Raw genomic sequence first — 20,470 nt, 5'->3', positions numbered from 1 at the left:
GGCGAGAATAGTTTCGACAAAAGCCAACGGACGCGGTGGAAACCCGAAAAGATAGCAGAGATAATCTGATCAACGCCGCGAAAATCTTCGAACCTACTTTATGTTGCATGATTATAACAAATCCTGTATTAGTGTTGAAAATCTGTATTTAAATGAATAACTTGTTATCAAAGACAAAAAAAGGGTTTTGGATTGTTAAATTGTGTACGAAAAGCAATCAATATCTAATATACATAGAATCAAATGTTTTATAACAATTAATGAATGGATAACTCAAGATTCTAACGCGATAACATATTTTAGCCTACGGATTAGGATTCCCCATGAGGCCTACGAAGCAAATTTTGCTTGCAGTTTCGATTCACAAAACTGCATAATAGGAGGTTTGATTCCGAAAAAGGGGAGGACGGATAGTTTTGAACCGCCATATTTTTCTAGTGCCGCAACAACTTACAATCGGAATATGCCAAAAATACTCCATTCGATATTCCTGTATAAATGCTCACCGCGTAAAATGTATCTTTGGATATTTAGTTTTTCGGCCCCTGGGAGAAGGGATTCATTCATATAACGAGGCAAGAATTTATGCAATGAGTGAACCCGGGCCCAATTGCAGCCGCTATTTGTGTTACTTTTAAGAACCTCGACTAAATGCTAACGCTTAAAACAAAACTTTCCTCAAACGACAATGCGTCTTGTTATTGAAAAGACGACGATTATCACAACTATGATCAGAAGAAGGTCTCATGGATTGACGAAAACATGCATTAGATATTCCCAGCCCCATACGTAACACCCGAAGTAGATAACTAGCCGAAAGAAACCTTCTCATTTTCGACGTGGTAACAGAATGTGCCATTATATTTTTCCCCCATGGCAAGGTATAATCAACTGACTTCCTGTCGAGTTTGGCAATGAAATTAACAAGTTTCCTCTGTTCATTTTTCGCCTAATTTGTGTACTGTAGTGCACTAAAAAGAAACATTTTCAAAATTATCCGGCCCGCCTTGTATCTGGATGAATTATCGTTTCAGTTCGTCTTTCATGTTATAGGCTTCGTTCTTTGCTCTCAGATGCGCGTAAGTGACTCAAGTCTTCGCCCCAGGAATTGCATATTTTGTCTTTTTGAAGCCTAACGAACGGCATTAGCTTAAAAAATCAAAATGGGCCCTTATTTTGTTGACATTGTTTTTGTTGAGAATGACCTGATGGTCGAAAAGCGTCGTACATTATTAAATATTTTTTTTGGAAAATTTGCAATATCTCTTTATCTATCGGCTTTCATTAAATCGAAATGTGATTCCACTACATCTTGCCTGCCTTCGTAACTTTTGGCCCCGCTAGACGTCAAAAGCCGTACCGGGACGCTGTGATAGACTTTAAATGCTGTAAACTAAAAAACTCGGCTCACAGCCAGCCGTTCACATTCTATTTGTTCTCGAGATAGATCCTCTCAAAATCCGTAGCTGTAGGCATCAAAGCTCTGACCCACGTCTTGAATTATGTTGAGGGAAAAGGTATCCTTTCTGAAATTTCTTCTTTTGCGTCCTCCGTCTGTTGGTGCGCGGCCTTGGGGACAGCGGACAAGGCCCCCGGTAGTCGTGACCTGGGTCACAGCTGCTGACTTCGTTTTTCGCACTCTGTGGTTAAGTACAACCGTCTCTTAGTGGTGGGCACTATTACCACTCTGGCTGCCTATTTTTAGATAAAAGTAATCTTGAATTCTAAGTAACGAATAGTTCTTCATTCGAGGCTACGTATATTCTTGTTTCAAATCATATCTCTACTGTCCTTCGTAGAAATAAATCTTAGCGGTTGCGGCCTGATGCTTAGCTCGCTGAGGAAAACATTCTATTTCTCAAATTATCCTGAATTATCCCAAAGGATTTTCTTTAAAGATATCCCTCTCTATCAAATAGAAGTTACATAGATAAAGATAACTACATTTTTAAGGTTAAAAAGACGTAATAACCTCCTAGCCATTGTAGTGTAAACACCTTAAGTCACAAGCTAAATGATGCTGTTACATTCGTAATTTTAAAGCTTTTGCGAGGTCATAGTTATGAATTAATATTATGAATTGGAGATTGAAAATATTTTTGTCTAAAAAATATCTCTCCCATAGCCAAAAATCATATTCTAATGTTTCATAAAGTTTACTGTGTTCTAAGGTCATAAAATTTATAGAATATCCCTACATCCCAAATTTGAGACTAAAATCTTGTTTCTAAATTGTATTTCTATTGTGCTTCGTCAAAGAAATGTATACAATGAAATATACTTTTCTCTCATATCCATAAATAATATTATGATATTTTATAAAGTTCGTTGTATTCTAAATTCATACATTTTCACATTTATATCGCTTGAATCGAACTGCCTTCTAAACCCAGAGCAAATGCTTGGCACCTTTTTTAGCCAGCTGTACTCCTCGTAAAGCGAGTGGATGCCTTCTCTACTTCAAAACGTCTTACTTCTGGGTTTTTAGCAAGGATTTTGTTCTGGGAGGGGCACAAGGATACCTCCCAATACAAAACGAACGCACAGATAATGGGACCGTATTAAAAATCTTGCATATTTTTAAGGTTTTGGGGGGGCACGTGCCCCCGTGCCCCCCCCCCTGGATCCGCCTATGTATATGTAGATATTCTGATGTAGTAATATAGGTGTAACTGACTTAAATTCTCGTGTAAATTAGACGATAAATGAGCAGTCTGTATCACTGTCGGTGCAAGTTCGTTTGCATTGTTATTTGGACGAGTAATTTGGCAGAAAGAACGTGACACAAGTTGGTATGCATGGCGTAATAACTTACAAATATGCATGTAGCATGATGCATTGAATACGTCACCGTGGGTTTGGAAGTATAACAATTTGTCTAGCTTGAAATGACTGTGTGTGTGACTTGGCATCGTAGATACATCGAAATTAGACGTGGTTATGTACCTAATTCAGTTGATTCCATGGTGTACATTCAAAATATTCATTTTAATATGATATATTAATTCAAGTATAACGGGAATAGCCACGGTAACAACTATACGGAAGCTCCCTCATACCATCTTGGTTTCTATAGTCCACCAATTTCGGCATGCTGTCAAGAAGCGGCGGTGGCGCTGTGGGTTCAGGCAATGCGCAGCGAGGCGAAGTATCTGGGTTCGATTGCCTTTCGCATTGAATATTTTTTTCTTTGTGGAATTATCGCTCACTGAAATGCAATTTAGGAGATGTATGTAAAGGTGCGTCGATAGCAACAATTTGTGATGAACTTTCCATTCTATTCGGGTTTCTTCACCGCGTTTGTTGTATTTTGAAGACAACAGTTTCGCCGAAATTGTTGTCTTCGGCGTCTTCAGGTCGAAGGACCTGAAGACGCCGAGTGTAATTTCGGCGTAACTGTTGTCTTCAAAATACAACAAACGCGGTGAAGAAACCCGAATAGAATGGAAAGTTCATCAAACCAACGCCGCGAAAATCTTCGAGCCTACAACAATTTGTGATTTTCGTACCAAATAAAATGGTGTTATAAAAATAACCGAGAACGTGCAAAACCGATAACAAACCAACCAAATTATTTTAACTTCCAAAACTCGAGCCATTACTATTAATGGACACTATTCAACCTAATGTTATCGCTGCATTTTCTTCCAGCGTACCTCCATTTTCACGGAAAATTTTGAAGACGTTTACAGCATATCATAAAGGCCATAAATTCATTTATGATGGTCAATATTCATATTTAATTGAGATACTGAATGAATATATGACAATTTGGTTACAAAATTGAGTAAGTAAACCATATGTTGTTTGAAAAAATGATGGATTTCGCGATTACCTGTAGTTTAGTTCTTAAGAACTATCAACTATGCTCTCACGAGAGTGAAAGAACAAACTCGTTTTCCTTCATTCCCGTAATTTCCTGAAAATGACTGGTCATTACGTTAAATATACTACAGACGAACAATTCTAAAATAATTTTACCCGGCAACAGCGTCAATTATGTGACAATGTATCAATTAGCAATTATTTATGCCCGCATATACCTTTCACCTCCCTAGTAGAGTCTCAAACCTTGCGGGAGGTTATTATCGCTGCTCACTTGTCTCTTGAAAATTGTGACGTTTTCTCGTTTCCCGTTTACTATGACTGTTGGCGTCATACCAAATGTGGAACGCTTTCCGATAGTATGTGTGAAACGCACGGAAGACGAGCGTAGGATAGGTTCCCGATCGACTCGGAATGAATCCGTTTGCGACGCCGCCAATCCTACGAGACTCTGAAACACCCCGAGGCCTTCCTTTTCATTTCGTGATATTGGATAAACCCGAGCCCATCACATCTCTAAAAGTTGGTAACATCGATTTGTTTAACCCCGACGGGGCGACAATCGGCCCCACTGAGGCAATGGAGAGTTTACAAACGTTGCAGTAGTTGGACGCCGAATGTGGACGCCTTTTTTCTGTAAAGGTGACTACGAAGTCACGGAGTAGGCGCACATAGTATATTTAATTGTAATTTAAATAAATATATAGCAAGCACTGTCTCTCCGTTTAAACATTTTCTTATCTCCCCCGAAATGAACTCAAATGTCTCTGGAAGCAATCTTTACATTCAAAAGGCAACAAAAAATTATTTAAAGGGATATGTACAATAAGAAAGGATTGTCAGAACTTATATCGACGCATCAACTCATGCCATAAATTAATATCAGAAGAAAAATAGGATACAAATGAAGTGGATTAATGTTTTATAATAGTCGTTAGCCATAATCAGTTAATATGTTTCAAGGGAGAAAACGGTAGAGTAATTACCTTTTCTTTCACTAGGGCAATGAGTTTCAATTAGAAGGGGTAAGCGAGGGTAGGTGTGAGAAATACGGTCCAAAGTTTCTTGCTTTACTTTGTGGAACCTCGATATTGGAAAAAATATTCATTTCAATGATATTCGAACATATTTATTAATTTTCAATGACCATAATCACCTCAATTCGCAATAAAACCACATCTTCGATTTCATAATCCCAGTTTGCCCGCCCTCGTTCATTTCCGCCATTTTGACTTCGCTTCTGACCGGTCCGAAAAGAAATTCTCGTAGCGAACATAGCGCTTATGGACCGGTGCTCCGGAGCGCTTCCGTCTGTAGCGTCTGGTAGCGAAAGTAGCATTCATTGGACCGCACCCCTGGAGACCCACGAGAATCTTTCTCGTTCCCCACCCCCTTCAATCCCTTTCTCTTCCCTTTCATACCTACCTCTCCTCCTTCCCCTCTCTTTAAAGCCAAGCCGATAGATTAACGAGGAATAATGGGACGTTCGTCGTTCGCCATTTGTGTAAGCGCTAATCTGGCTTCGGGTCCGTGAAGGGCGACCTCCATAAAGGCTTTTCCAAGGGCTTCACCGATCGCATAATCTGGGTACACACCCACCCGTTTTAGAGCCATCGGGTCTGATTGTGTCAGGAGCAGTCACGTTTGCTGAGACCACGGGGCGGAGGGGGGAAGGTACGTCTCTCGTTGATTACATTATCGGAATCGGGGGGGATGGGTAGCTGGACTACGCCAGGGGATATGAGACCCTTGGAAGCGGGGAGGGAACCAGGGGAGGGGAGTTTCTCCGAGCTCCGCCGCGCTAGTGTCGGTCGGTCTTTCGCTTCGCAAACAACGCCGGCTTTTGTTTATTCCCCCCTCCGCGCGACTTGCCCTCGTCTCTGATATGTTTCCCACTCCCTACATCCCCCCCCTTTCACCCTAGTGGTTCCACGAAACCTACGTAGCCCGGGGATGCCGTAGTTGGAACCGCGGCGTGCAGTAGTTGGCCACGTTCGGAAAATCCGGTTGGCTGTTGAAGTGAGGGATAAGGGGGGGGGGGGTAGATCAAAGCACGCCATTCCGCGGTTGGACTGTTGGTTATTGACATGCGTATCGTGCATGGGAGTTGATGTGTATTAATTTAGATGCGTATGGATGATCGGATTGTCCTTCCGAATCGAATTTGGAACTCTCATGTCAGTTACTCCGGTTGCGAAAGATTTTCAAACGTTTGGTTTGCTGATACATGCTTATTGTTTGACTCTCAGTTTCTTTGAATCGAGAGGTTTTGGTTGGTCCTTAAAACGATGTCGTGGATGTATTTCACGAATGCGGCTAGCGTGTTATTGTTTATTACTATTGTTTCAGTATTAAATTCGATTGTGTTCTGGTTGCTATTACGGATACTGATTACCTTTTTGCATACTGTGAACACACACTGTCTAATAGGAAAGTGACTGATGAGGGCTAAAATAAAATTGTACCACTGATATACGTTGATTTTTTATCAAAATAATAATATTCGCAAGTCAATGGAGCTTTAAAGAGGTGTTTTCAATTTATTTTTGCACCCCTTAAAACCCACGCTCATAGAATTTAGTACCTCTTAGGCTTTTATAATCTTGTTGAAATACTTATTTCCCAATTTTAAGCTTGGTGATATCCAGAAGCCGCAAGGAAACTACAGGACAATTGGAAATCGATCAACATAATCCTTGTTTTAACAGATATCACCAGTGAGTTCATTATATACAAACTAATGATAACTGCATCGTGAAAATTTTATTCCGTTAAGTGAGACTCATTACTCCACAGACGGGGCTGTAAAATAACCGGGAAAACGCATCAGTTACATTCCACATTGGGCATTCTTAATTTATTTAATGTTTTGGCTCATTCAGATTTCATATTTAGTAAATGAATGATTAGTTTAACCTCTTTTGTATGTCGTCTAATGTGCTTCACTGCCGCCAATATTGGTATATTTCATACTCAGATGAATATATTTATTGCCTCCTGCTAAAATGTTTCAGCAACTGAGCTGTTTACTGGATTGGGTTTTCCGATTTAAGATGTATCATATAATGTATAATATAATGAAAACAATTAGTCCTGTCTTTTAGATCAGCAATTTTTAAGTCTGGTTATCCTCGCGAAAGTGGTTAAGACCGTTAACGTATTGTCTCGAGCTATGATCAAAGGAAACAATTTTAAACACAGCCAGTAAAATTCAAGTCGTGGATTGCTGCATTTTTATGGTGTCCTCATAATTTATGTCACTTATGTTAAAAATAGGTTGCATTATTTCCTGCTTCCACTCATCCTATTATCTGGGCGAATTTTCTTCGCATTTTATAATCGTTATTGTATTTAAGTATTATCGTGTATCATCTATCTCCATTGTAGTACAGCTCACGTCACGTCCGTGAGTGGCTTGTCGAGTGGTCGCTGTCTTCACGAACGCGTGGAAGGAGGATGAGTTTTGGAGGAACTGGGAGAAATTATTGGAGTGTGGATCCGTAAGTCAGAATGGATCATTGGGAATGCCGGAGGCGATGACTAGCAGTTATAGAATATGTTAGGAAATATTAACAATTATCTTGAGGAAAAGTAATAACGGACCGTGAATATCATAATCAAGAAATAGCGTTGTAGTTGCAATATTTTCAAAATCAGTGGTTTTAGTTTACTAAACATTTGAGTTATTTTAGCGAATTTTGAATATCGTTTCCTTTTTATTTATTATGAGTCTTTGTGTTAAACCTGAGTTCTCCTCCGGTTAGATGTGTTGCTCGAACAATTTGTGCGTATCTATTCATTTGATTGTAAAAAAGAAGTTTGAATTTAATGCTTGAAAACCATCCATGATTATTCTATCCAGCATTTCCTTCATAAGAAAGTTAAGAAAGTGCTTCTGTTAATGCCTAAGGGTCACATACTGCTCGAAAGCTAGGCTTTTCTTTACACTTTTCATCACTATGTACTTTGTATGCTCGGTGTAAATTAGGCTTCAGTGTCGAAATTTCTTTTTGTGATTCGCTGAAATGCTTATTGAGCCAAATAATGATTTATCTTTTCGGAATTATACCGGTATGTCATTGATAATTTGCCTTAGGGATTTCATCGTAGTGTCTGCGTTTAGAAAATAAATATTTGCACTTATCATTCATAACAATTTGACTGTGAATTACTCAATATTATTTTATATCATTGAATTCGATTCTGTGAGAAGTAATTTTATTAGAATATTTTTCTCAAAAGGGAAGCAAAATTACGCCGACAGTTGGTTCTCCATAACATAGAAATAATTTCAATAGTTTTGTGGATAATGAGAGCCATATTTTTACATTGCCTCATTTAGGATTTCTTGTATATTAATGTCGAGATCCTGTGCGCTTGAATTGACCACTGACTTTTTTTTATTGTTGAAATTAACTGCAGAGGAACTGACTAGTTGCTAGTAGAGATGTCGTAGTGTAGAAATAAAGTTTAATTCGTTTGTTTCAGCTAAAAAGGAATTTGATATCCCTTTCACCTATTTTTCTTACATTTTCACCTATTACATTCCACCCCCCCCCCCTGCGTTATCCCCCTCCATTAGCCCATATCTTGGCCTATACTGGAGCAGAAGGGGGTTGCTTGTGGTGGTAGGGGTAACTGCGTCGCATGGGGAGTGGGAACTGTGCTGGTCCAAATATTTCCGGGGAATCTTGGGGAGGTAATTTCGGTTGTACATGGGCCCTGTAGGGGCTTTCTCTAACTCGTTTACGAATTGTTGTTAACGGGTTGTTAACGAATGTCATCTCTTGCAACGACACCCTCTTATCGAAAGTGTGTTTCTGTATCTCACCTTAACGACAGCTCGTCGTTGCAAAACAAGACCACGGTTCGTCGATAGCAAACAATACACCGTAGGCGCCTGCGAGTGAGGCTAGAATTTTCAACCAATCACAATGCCTAGATTTATTCGTTCGGCAGCATCAAGAAGCAGCGCCTTACTACGGTAGCTAATAAACGATAAATAAACAAGAAGCTGCTAAAGGACGCACCGGTCGATTTGGAAAAGAATAATAAATGATGGAGAAAACTGATGAGTATTATTTTAGTAGTGGATTCATTTGCTGTTTTTATGATGTGTCGTAATATATTTCCATGAAGAACAAAATAAAATAAGGGGGAAACTAGTGTAAATAAGCGTGTATATTCAAGGATTCAACAGTCGTCGACAGAAGAATATCGGCTACTTTTGGTGCATTATGTATTGTTATGTTCAAGTATTATTATCTTGAAGAGGACTTTGTCTGCTACTTACTCGGTTACCTACGCCTATAATAATTTTACTGTCGTGATTATAGTAGTAACAAAATTATTTTTATTAGTATTGTAACAATGTAAATTTCGGGGTGCATCTTCAGCCACGGCTTGTTTACATCTTTTGCCTTATTTCCGCTTTAAGTCCACAACTTCCACAGTGGTAGTTATTCAATTAGAAAAACTTATTGACGCTTTCATCATATTTTGAGATGCTTGAAATCAATTCGTTGATAAAAAATACCGAGGTTACGCGGATGTCATGGAAGGAATCATCGTGAGTGTTGTGATTGTGAACTCGTGTCACATACTTAACGCTTTTTAGTGTCAATTTCTTGAGTAAAGATTACGGAAGTATTAATGTTGTTGGTGCTGTTATTACTTATAATTATATTCTACGCAAAGCGAAGATAAGCACAATATAGCAAACATAGAAAAAAATGTGCATTTAAGGAAATAATATAAATATATTCATAGTCGCCCGCCATGTTGAGGCATCGAATCACTGATTAAATTCACACAAATCAAAGCGTAGCATAGGTTTATCGTTGGTAGCCACAATTAGGCATAGGAAATCACTGCAATCAGCAGCTGAAAATGATACTAAAATAAGTGTATGCATGTACCCATCAAAACACAGGCATATTTTTCGTTGGGACCTAGTTTAACAGCATTGCAAAAGTTATAAGTGACGACTAGTGAGTTCTGAGTAAATGAGGGAAACCGTAATTATTTTCATGAACGGTGGCTTTAGCCAGCCAAAAAAAGGCGTCAAAAAATCCGTCAGTGTTACGGCCACATCGGGGGTTATTCAAAAGGTTGTTTTCAATTAAAAATCCGGCGAAAAAATTAGGATTCTGAACATTCCTAAGTCGTCTTCTCTGCACTAGATGCTTAATTACATTTGCTCTCTCCTCAAGATGTGGTTAGATCCCTACCTAAAAAGTTAAGACCCATCAATCGAGCCTAAATGAGCTACCGGCTGAAAATAATCGGAGCACTGTAATTAAAATGTGTAAATATTATTTTCACAAGGTAAAAAACTTTCTTAAATCTATCTCAAACAACATGTTCACTCCCCCGCAAAAACTAATGTCTCTGTTGCCACTTTTTATAATCATTGATTGCTGAAAAACGTTTTAATGCTTTCCATCTCCTTTGCAAAAGTGTATCTATAATTTTTCAAGTAAAAATACCTTTATCGCTTTGTGGTAGCAGAATTATAACTTTGCCACGCACTGAGCAACCGAAACCTAAAAACAATATAGCGGGCGTCGATAAGCTTAAGACGGGCTCCCGAGTCCCGGGATAAGCTATCGGCTTTTTTCGTTAGTGCTATCGAGAAAATATCGTTAAGCGAGCGTAGAGAAAACCAATTGTCGTTAGTGAAGATTTTCGATAAGCTAACGACGCAGCAACGTTGATAAGACTTGCTATCGAGTTAGAGAAAGCCCCTACAGGCGGGAAAGTAAATTCCACCCTTCTATCGAAAAGATATTCGTCGTCTAGGAGGCGGAGTGACTGATTGTGTGGCTCTGAGGTTTCATTTGACAACCGTAAATTACTACGAGCATCTAAATGGCTTTCCCATCGACGTGGCGTTAGGATATCGTATTAAATTTACTTGGTTTTTGTCCAAAAAAAATTTATTACAATCACAGAATGTGGATGAGGATAAAAATTGCGAGTAAAAAGTATTTTTTGCAATGATGGTAGTGTGGTGTATATTGGTCTAACGGGAAGAAAATTTAAATACGAAAGCAAAGAGCACAGAAACTTTTATGTGGGCGGAGGAGGAAGTTATTAGTTCTTTGAAAATGTCTTTAATTTTAAATATTTTAGTGATTTTGATTTTTAAATTTTGCATTTTGATGTAATGGGTGATAAACTTGATTTTTTTAGAACAATTTCAAATGGTCAACTGGCCGCATGCTTTATATAATGAGTATTTGTTCTAGACCCACTGACCTGTACTTGTGGCAGATGTATCCTAAGAGCGTGAAAGGGACGTGATAATCAACTAAAAACCCGCATTCATCATATTCATTCCACCTTTTAACCGTATTAGGCGATTCTATGGAATTTTTATTGACTGAAATAAAGTTATTTTAACTATGAATACCGCACACTCCGACGAATATAAGCCTGAACTAATTACTTGAGTGTGATTTTTAGGTTTGTTGTATTGATCGCATTTTATAAGGATGTTTTGTGGCTCATTTTCCTTCCGGCGCGTCTAATCTTCAATTATACGTGCTTAACGCCGTGTGTAAACCTGTATCACAATGAGGATGTATATAATCAGTCTAAATAGCCTTGGTAGACGACGGTCAATGCTTTAATGATTTGATAAATCATATTGACATTTTCATCTCTTTATGCCTTCCGAAGTCCCATGAAAATCACCACGGTATTTACGCTCTCATTTCGTGTCCAACCGTTGCGATGCAGCTGTTCAGTATGAACTTCTGATTAAGCTGAATGCAATAACCTTGATGTGTACGCGCATCGCTGGGCTAATCTGGCTCGCAGTTGTGGTTGTGCCTCAAGGCGGCGGACTGCATCGTGGGGCATGGGAGCGGGCAGACATGGATTCCCGCAGGAGACGAGATGCTCTGTGCCGTCTGGCTTCTCCACGCGAATCGCGGGCGCGACCACCGCCACCGTAATGGCGTCCATCGTTGGTCATATCTTCCCTTGTTTCGACCGTCTTCACACACGCTCAGACAAACCAATGAACTCGGGACCAGCACCGTCGCTTTTATCATCAGAGTGCATATCCCTAAGCAAGTGACATTATTTTTTTCGATAAACATGAAATGCACATGTAGCGAATTGCATGCTGTGGCGATTAGCGACACCGACACTGGCCTGAGATGGGCTCCTGTCACAATCCTAGCTAGGCATCACTTGGTGAATTGTTTACCGGAATGCTTTCTTAGCTCTTTCGGGAAGAGAGATTCGTTAGTAGAGCCGTGACCACGGAGAGTACATGGTCACGGTAGATACGGCCTCCTCAGGAATGGCCAGAAAATTTGATCGCTCTGGGTAGTACGTGTATAGCGCTTTTTATATCATCGCGAGGCCCCGTCTTTCATTGGATCAAAAACAACACACACGACGCCCGTCGGTGCGGCGGAACGCTGTGCCGGGAGCAGCGACGCGGTCGCCCTCACGCCACACCGACGTCCGACGAGGAGTCCTTGGCGGCGGCGTGCCTCACGGGCCGCAGGTGGTGGTGTCCGTAGCCGCGGGGAAGGAGCGGAGGCGGCCCCGGGTGGTGGACGAGGAGGCACCTGGGCTGCCCACCACCACGACGCCGCCCCCGGGGGGGCGTGGCCTCGTCCGCCTACTCTCCACCCGCAGAGTTGTCGTCCTCATCCTCCGCGGCCGCCGCCGCTCCCCGGGAGGCGCCGCGGTGCCCTGTCTGGCTCCCGCCGATTCGGCGCTCTTGCGCAGTCGCTCCTATTCCTCCCTCTTCTGCTTGCGCCACTTGGCTCCTTGGCCACTTGGCTTGGTTTTTGAACCAGACCTATTGCGCATGCGCAATGAGGAGAGAAAGAGAGAGAGAGAGAGTTAGTTGAGATGCGTGCGGAGACAGACATCGCAATCTGGCAATCTGCATATGTAGCTGGGTGGCGAGAGTCGGTCAATAAAATTGCGGAGATGACAAATGGGAGATTATTATTTAAGGTGTTCTCTCGGCGAAGGTAGCGTGGAGGGGTTTGCGGAACACCCTTTCCTGTCTTCCCATCCTTCCGAGGAGATATACTCTCGGAATTGCCATTATCATTTCATGTAGCAATGTCGTACTGTAGTGCATATTAGTTTTGTGAATAGTTCTGTATTTTAAGCAGTATTAAAATGACGATGTTTTATAAGGGACATGGCGATTAATTTTTCAGGTTTTACAGAGTGTTTAACCCATAATCAAGCTGTTTTCTTTGTTGAATAATGATTTATCCAAGTAAGCACCTTAATTATGGATAAATTTTTTAATGTATGCAAATTTTGAACCAGTGGCGCAACAAGGAATATGCCTTGAGAGGGGGGGGATTGGATGGCCAGTAGTAGCGACGGGAGGTGGGGTGAGGATGGGGTAACGGCAAATTTTTGAGAAATGACATGCCTGGAAATGAAATTTTACATAATTTTGGCGCTAAAGATTTCCTTTAAGCAGATGCATTTATTACGTGTCAAACTGGAGAATGTATTTATAATTTTTTTTATTTCTCTGAGGCTTTTGGGGGGTGGGGGATCTATGTCCTCATTGCCCCCCATAGTTACGCCACTGTATTGAAACTTTAATGTGTTGTACGAGTCACTGGATGCTCATTTGCCGAATATGCATGATTAGAGAAAAGTGTCCTTGGATCACTTATGTTGTGGTTTTTTTTCCTTGATATTTTATAGCTTAACTGCCCAAAAAAATTGACTGACAATTAGTGAACTATTGTGATTATACCTTGCGTTTTGTTACTTCCGTATTCGTTTTGTTAACTCAAAGAGTTACTAAGATTAACTTTAAACGTTAAAAAAATATTTGAATAAAGATATTGGTGCTCTGTGAACCAACATTAATGACATCATTACTGACCAATTTGGCAATTGAATGACGAAATAGGCTTTTCTCATTTTTCTTGTCATCAGCAGAGGAATGTCGGAATGTTCTTAAATTTTATGTTCAGAGTGGAAAAGAGATATTGGTATATTTATTTATTTTCATCGGCCCGAAAACAGCTCATTTGAGGCCTTTTCCATCGGAGGAATTAAAATGAAACGACGCTTTACACACACTGGGTTCATTCCATGGGTACGGGCAATCTACCAAGGCGGAACTCGAACCCGCGACATTCGATCTGGCAGGCAAGTACTTAACCCCGCCGCCACCGTGGCCGACAAAAAGTATAGTACTGAGAAAAGTTATTTGAAACAAAATATTGCTTTCAAGATTTGTTCGCAAGGAAAATTTAAAGCGCTGAGTAAGTACCATTACAATATGAACCCTGTTTTAAGGCAAATAAATCCGTGATGCAAGCATGGAATACGATTGCTATTATTACCTTTTTCTGGATTGAACGAATTAAATTAATTTCGATCGTTTTGTTTAGTTTTTCCATCATAGTTTGTCCATTTTCCGTGTTAATGGCAATCATCATACGCCAAATGGCAAAGCATATCAAAATGGCGGGTATTTATTTGGCTTTTTCATAATGAAACATGCCGTTATAGATTACTCATTTATTTAATTGTTGGATACGGAAGTTAAGTAGTATGTGTATGAAGGAAAGTGTGGCAGGTGAGTATAGAGTAATTTAGTGGCATGTCAATGTAGACTTTGCTTTTATTTGATCGGTAAGTGTGGTTTCCAAGTAGGCTGTCGATAGAAGAATGTGGAAGCTTTAGAAAGAACTATGTATATTTTAAGCATCCGTTTGTTATCCCAGCGGACGTCACCGGGGCGGGTCCGCGGGGATATGCTTTCGCCCTCCCCGCTGGCGTTGCTTACCGCATCGTGCTTCTTGTATCTAAATGTATCATTCGCGGAATGGCGATGAGAAAAGATTAATTCGAGTTTAAGGTGTTATTTCCCTGCTTGTTTTTAAATATGTATGTGCAGATTTCTTTGTAATAAGTTGTCAAAACATTACTTGTGACGCACGACTTACATTTTATTCGTTACGAGTCTACTCAGGCTAGAATGATGCATGAATTATTAGCCCCTCCTCATTTCAAGGGAGTCGATAGGTACTGGTGTGGTGAGATGACAGCTTTGTTTATTGCAACTCAATAACAAATCTGTTCCCTCGGTTAATATGGAAATAACTGCGTATATATGAAATAGTTTATCTGGGAATTTACTGAGGGCCTTTTGGCTATAATATTTGTATTGGTGCAGTTTTCATCTCTGGCGTTTCAATAGTCGAGTTCCAGTGTTGGCATTTCTGTTAAGGATATAGTTTTTCTGGCCTTACACAATTAGTAAGTATTGATTATATTTGTGCTGTATGGAACTTGCCTTGAACACACTGGATATCAGCCATATGCAACGCTCGCCAGAGCTTAACATGTCTGTACGTACTAACGACATTTTCTTCTCTATCCCTGTCGATACCCTACTTTACAACTCCCGAGGTTTCATTTAATTTAGTCTCTTAATGTTCATTACTAGTAGGATAGAGATTTTGCGATTCCAGGCCAACTGGAATAAAAATGGAAACATTCCAACAATACCTATAAAGTATGAATTCTATCTGGCCATAAGCCTCTATGTAAATTTAATAAAGGCCACCTTTTCACCTTGCGGCTATTTACGGAATGAAAAAGGAAGCCCTAGTTGGGTGAGTTAAACCGAGCAAGCGCTCTGCCATTTGATCGATAAGCGCTAATGGATTTAAGCTTGATGTGGGAGAATCATATTTTATTGATATGACAGCGGCGTCCTCTCCCCATGGATTTTTTTTGCGTTGTTCATTCTGTGAAGAAATTATTCAAGCGTAAAGAGTCGCTTCTCCGCCATTTTATGTCAATATTATTTCATTTGTCCTTCAGAAAGGTATTTATTTAAGTTGATCACATACAGCATTTATGACAATTAATAGTGAAACTGTTACATGATAACAAAGGGTATAAAAGAGAAGTTTAAAGTATAGCTACAAAAAATAAATGACAAGATTACCGAATAAGAGATTTTAAAAAAATAAACGAAAAGTTGCAGTTTAAAACCAACCACTGGCGTGAAAATTCCGACGCTGGAGCCTTTAAAATTATTTAAACGTTGTTTTTTCTACATAGGCGGCGGGGTACTGTCCTCGTCTGTCAAAATGACGATAAGTTCAGGCTCGTGTCCCACCTTGGTAGGTGCCGTCTTACCAGGACGTGGAAATTTTCGGCCGTCCGCCGTTATTCATTCTAGCCCTCCGACGTGAAGGCCAACTAGTGCTGTTCGCGGGCTGATGAATATAAATAATTGCAATATCTTAATGCAGACCGTTGTGAAAAAGCTATTTTGAAATTATTCCAAACGCTCCCACGGCAAAGGATCTCCGGAGAATCACTCCTGCTACGTTTCCTTTTATTTTCGCGAAATAAACATTTTTACGAGTCTTACCGTTTAATTGGAAATTTTTCGCTTTCGATTGGGGAAGATGGAGGTGATAGGTTGAGTTTTGGAGACTAAACGTGAGCGGGAAGGTGGCAATTACAAAGGTAGTGGAAGTGATGGGAAAGGAAACATTTGGAAAAAAGATGAAGAGGGTAAAGCGCAACACTCCGTCCGTCGGATGGGTCGTAAAGCCGTGGTCCCATTGGTGCCTTTCTTTAACAGTAGGCTGATGCCGACGCCGGGTTTCTCTCCACCCTTCCTTACCTACCCTTCCCTCATGGCCCAAATGACCTAAGCTGTCGGTCGTCTCCTCCAAATACAATACCAAACTGTCGAGGGCGAGGAGGTTGGATGGAGGGTATGCCGGAATAACTAACAGTAGGAGGTAAAAAAAGGCTATTCGGGCCTCTAGCCGGGTTATCAGTCTCCATTCGACCGACGCGTCGGTTTCGTCGGCGACGTTTCGGAACCCGAGTCGCGATCCATTATCAGGGCTTACCTCGTCTGATGGAACGCGACTCGGGTTCCGAAGTGTCGCGTCGTGGCGGCATGGTGAAAGAGATAACCCGAATGGAAGCCCTTTTTTGACCATATTCGCCGGGAAAGCATTAGTGCTAACTTCAGAAGGAAGGACTCTGGCCATGTAGGAGATAAAGAGAATGAAATATTTGGATGGGATGGAAGGAGGCTTCGAATTCTTAGAGTGGAAGGATGTGATCGCGTGAAAAGCTACCGTTTAAATTCTGTGAGGAGTAATAGGAATTGTGGGAATGGTGCGTTTGTCTGTAAACCTACCTTGGAGATGAGGAGACAAGGTTTGGTTGGGTCCAATACGGGGTGGGAAGGGTACCACCATTGAGAGATGCTGGGTGAGCGGAGGAGAGAAGTTTTTTTTATAAATAGAAAGAATGGGAATAGGCCTTACTATCGATTATAGACGGAACTTCAACGTGGGAGGGGCTGGCTGAGTTGACCATCCAAACGCTCCTTAAATCCACCTTAGATAATAGAAGAAATACAATACGAAGTATGCTATGTAAGATCAGATCATAAAAATAAAATAGAGATAGACTGTAGAACAGATAGATTTAGAATGTCATTTTTTGCGCAATCGATTGCAAACTATGATGGCAGCGTTGGGATTTAGAGATAGGCTGATTGACTGGTTGTGAGTACTTCGATAATAAATTAACCGTTTATTGCTTTAAATAATGGTAATCATTTAGAACAGGTAACTCGGAGCGGGAGCATTCAGTTCCAAAAAGTCCTTTTCACTGTCCAAGTGTTTGCTTGTCCGAACGTCCCTCATGATTACAGAAGAGACCATTCTATCTAGTCAAATAGTCGGGTGCTTTTTTTTGAGTTTTGCCTGCCAAGTTTCGCAATCGGACGTATCGGCCGGAATTCATGGAGCGATGTGACAAAAAAAATGAAACTCGAGAAGAAACAAAACAGCTCCGAGGGTAATTGGTGGGGAAGCTGGGGTTGGTTCCCAAAAATCACGAAAAGGGAAAATTAAACTGTATGGCGACTCTTTATTCAGACATGAGGCTTGGAGTTTGGGGGTGGAGGGGAGTGTCGGGAGGTTGTTTTGAGAATCCGAATCAATTTGATGTGTGTTCGATTCATAAACAAGAGGGCCGCGAGGCTTTCGACGCGGGCTGGAAATAAAAACACGCCCAATAGTCCAGGAAATGAAGCATTTTGGCTTGCAATTTTTTCAAACTGAATCGATTTTCTTGAAATTTTCACAATAAGTAGGGAATATACCAAGAATCAAAATCTATATCATGCCGACGGGCGCTTTTACCCTGGGGGTGGTTTCCACCCCATCTCGGGGGTGGAAATTTTTAAATATTTTTTAATCACAGGAATCGATAGAAGATTAAATTCTAAGAATAAAATGTTCTTTCCATTTTTTGCGTAAAATGAATATTTTTCGAGTTATTTGCGATTGAAAGTAACAGTTTTTTGACGAAAAAATCAACGATTTTAATCGATTGTAGGCAAATAACTTGAAAAGTATCAATTTTATTAGGGAATTGTGAATTACAAAACTGTAGCTTGTAAAAAATTAAATAAAAATCTTATTTTATACTTCCTTTATGACCAATTCGGACCGAGCTACAACTTGTTGATGGTTATCTATTGTTTGTCATACGCTAAATTTGAAAGATTCAATACCAAATAGCGGGAAAAATGTAATTTTCGAGGAAAAATTATGTAATCTGTTAAAAAGTGTTTTTAAAAAACTTTCTTATTCTGAGAAAAAATATTTTTTATCGTGAAATTTGAGCGAGTTATGATTAAAAATAAGATCAGTCCCTACTTTTTTGTACGAAAAAATCAGTGAAAACAACTCCTTATTACCACACTAGACAAAATTGATCAATGCCCTTCAGTATTTCTCTTTATTTAAGTATTATTAATTGATCCTAGAAGTTTTTTTAATTTACAACTCTAAATTTTGAAAAAATTGGAGGAAAAAGTGAAGTCATTTTCTACAATTTCGTTAAAAATGCTCTTTTTTTTCAAAATAACTCCAAAAAAACTGGTGATATGAAAAAAATACAAGAGTAATAAATTGTAGCTTCTTTATTTTCAAATATTTTAGTGTGTTTTAATTTTCTATACAATAAATATTTGGTGAGATATTGATAATTAAAACCCCTATTTCCAAGGGAGCTCCACCTTATTTAAACCCTTAAATCCCTCCCCTTTCAAAATTAATGACTCGAAAACAATTTAATTCACATGACCTTGTAGTCAGTAAAAACCCTACAAAATACAATTTAAATGAACTTTCTATCATAAAAAATAAAGGAGCTAAGTTTGAAATACCAATCAAATTTATTTTCGAAAAATTCGAAATCCACAATCTAGAGCATAATATTCCTCATTATTAGCATATACTTTGTGTACTTTACGTTAGAAGCTAACGATACACTCAAATTTGCTACAAAATAAACACACATACCCATAAGATGTATATACACATACGCATATGTGAGTATGTGTGCTCTCGCTCACAGTGACCTGTGAGCATGCATGTGGTGGGAAGACTGGAAGCCATACAGTCTCCGTTTGATTGTGTTTCATGTAATGTCTATATAAATATACATTTATTTGTTTATGTTACCATGACGAAGTTTGTTCTGTTTATCCTTATGTTATATCTTTTCTGTGCTGTGATTAAAATCATGAGAGAAAAAAGTGAATACATAATTAAAGGAGCAACGAAGTGAATAAGAAGATACAATGTGATAAATAGTTTTTATTTTTAAGGCAAATAATTTTTTTTACATTAACCCCCAATAAGGGTTGATTATTATGGGTTGAAATGCCTTAATATTATTTTCCATTGATAAAAAAATAATTTAAACTAAATTTTACTCGTATTTAGCTTTGAAAAATGTTTTTTTAAGTTCCAGGTTTTAGGGGTAGTTTTCACCCCTAAAAAATAAAAAGCGCCCTTCGGCATAATATAGATTTTGAATTAGGGGGTATAATTAGACTAATCCCAAATTTTGATGCAAATCGATTCAGTTTGAAAAAATTGCAAGGTTTTTCACTTTTATGAGCTTCATTTCCTGGACTACAAGTGTCAACAAACAGCGGAAATGGCGGCAACAATGGGCGCTGAGAAAATAATAGCTGAAGAAAAGGCGAGGATTTTTCAGCGCGAGGGACGTCCGCGGTCTCTTTGTTTGAGCGTCCGAAGCAATTAGCTCTGCGATTGAGAAAAACATGAGGACAGTGGTGCTGCTCGGGGAAAATAGGGGGTCGCAGGGGGACAACACGCTCCTGTGCACGGTAAACAAAAAGTGGAAAGGGAAGGGGTGGAGGGTTGGTGGAAGGGAAGTTACTTGGGTAACGACAATATCCTCCCATTACACCTTCGCTCTCGAGCGAATTCACCCCTCGGGACAAGGTTTTCATACTCTCCCCTCCAAGCTCGACGCCCTCAGCCGCAAAAACTCATGTTAGTGGCTAGATCTCTTGCCTTTTTCTGTTACTTCCTTTTCTCTCGTGAAAGGAATCGGCAAAGCTGTGAATTAATAGCCATGTTAATATACGCGCCATGCATCATGAAGGTAATGTCGTGATCACATTTTAGGTTTCAAAGAAGAGTTCGGACAATTTGTGGCTTTACTGAAAATTTTAGATCCGATTTTTATGAACCCATTAATTCATCACCACTTTTATTCGCCTATTAATGCGCAATAGCATGAAAAAATAAAGCGAATC

This window comes from Ischnura elegans, chromosome 4, assembly GCF_921293095.1.
Source record: "Ischnura elegans chromosome 4, ioIscEleg1.1, whole genome shotgun sequence".
Taxonomy (NCBI): domain Eukaryota; kingdom Metazoa; phylum Arthropoda; class Insecta; order Odonata; family Coenagrionidae; genus Ischnura; species Ischnura elegans.
Note: the sequence above shows the minus strand (reverse complement) of the source record.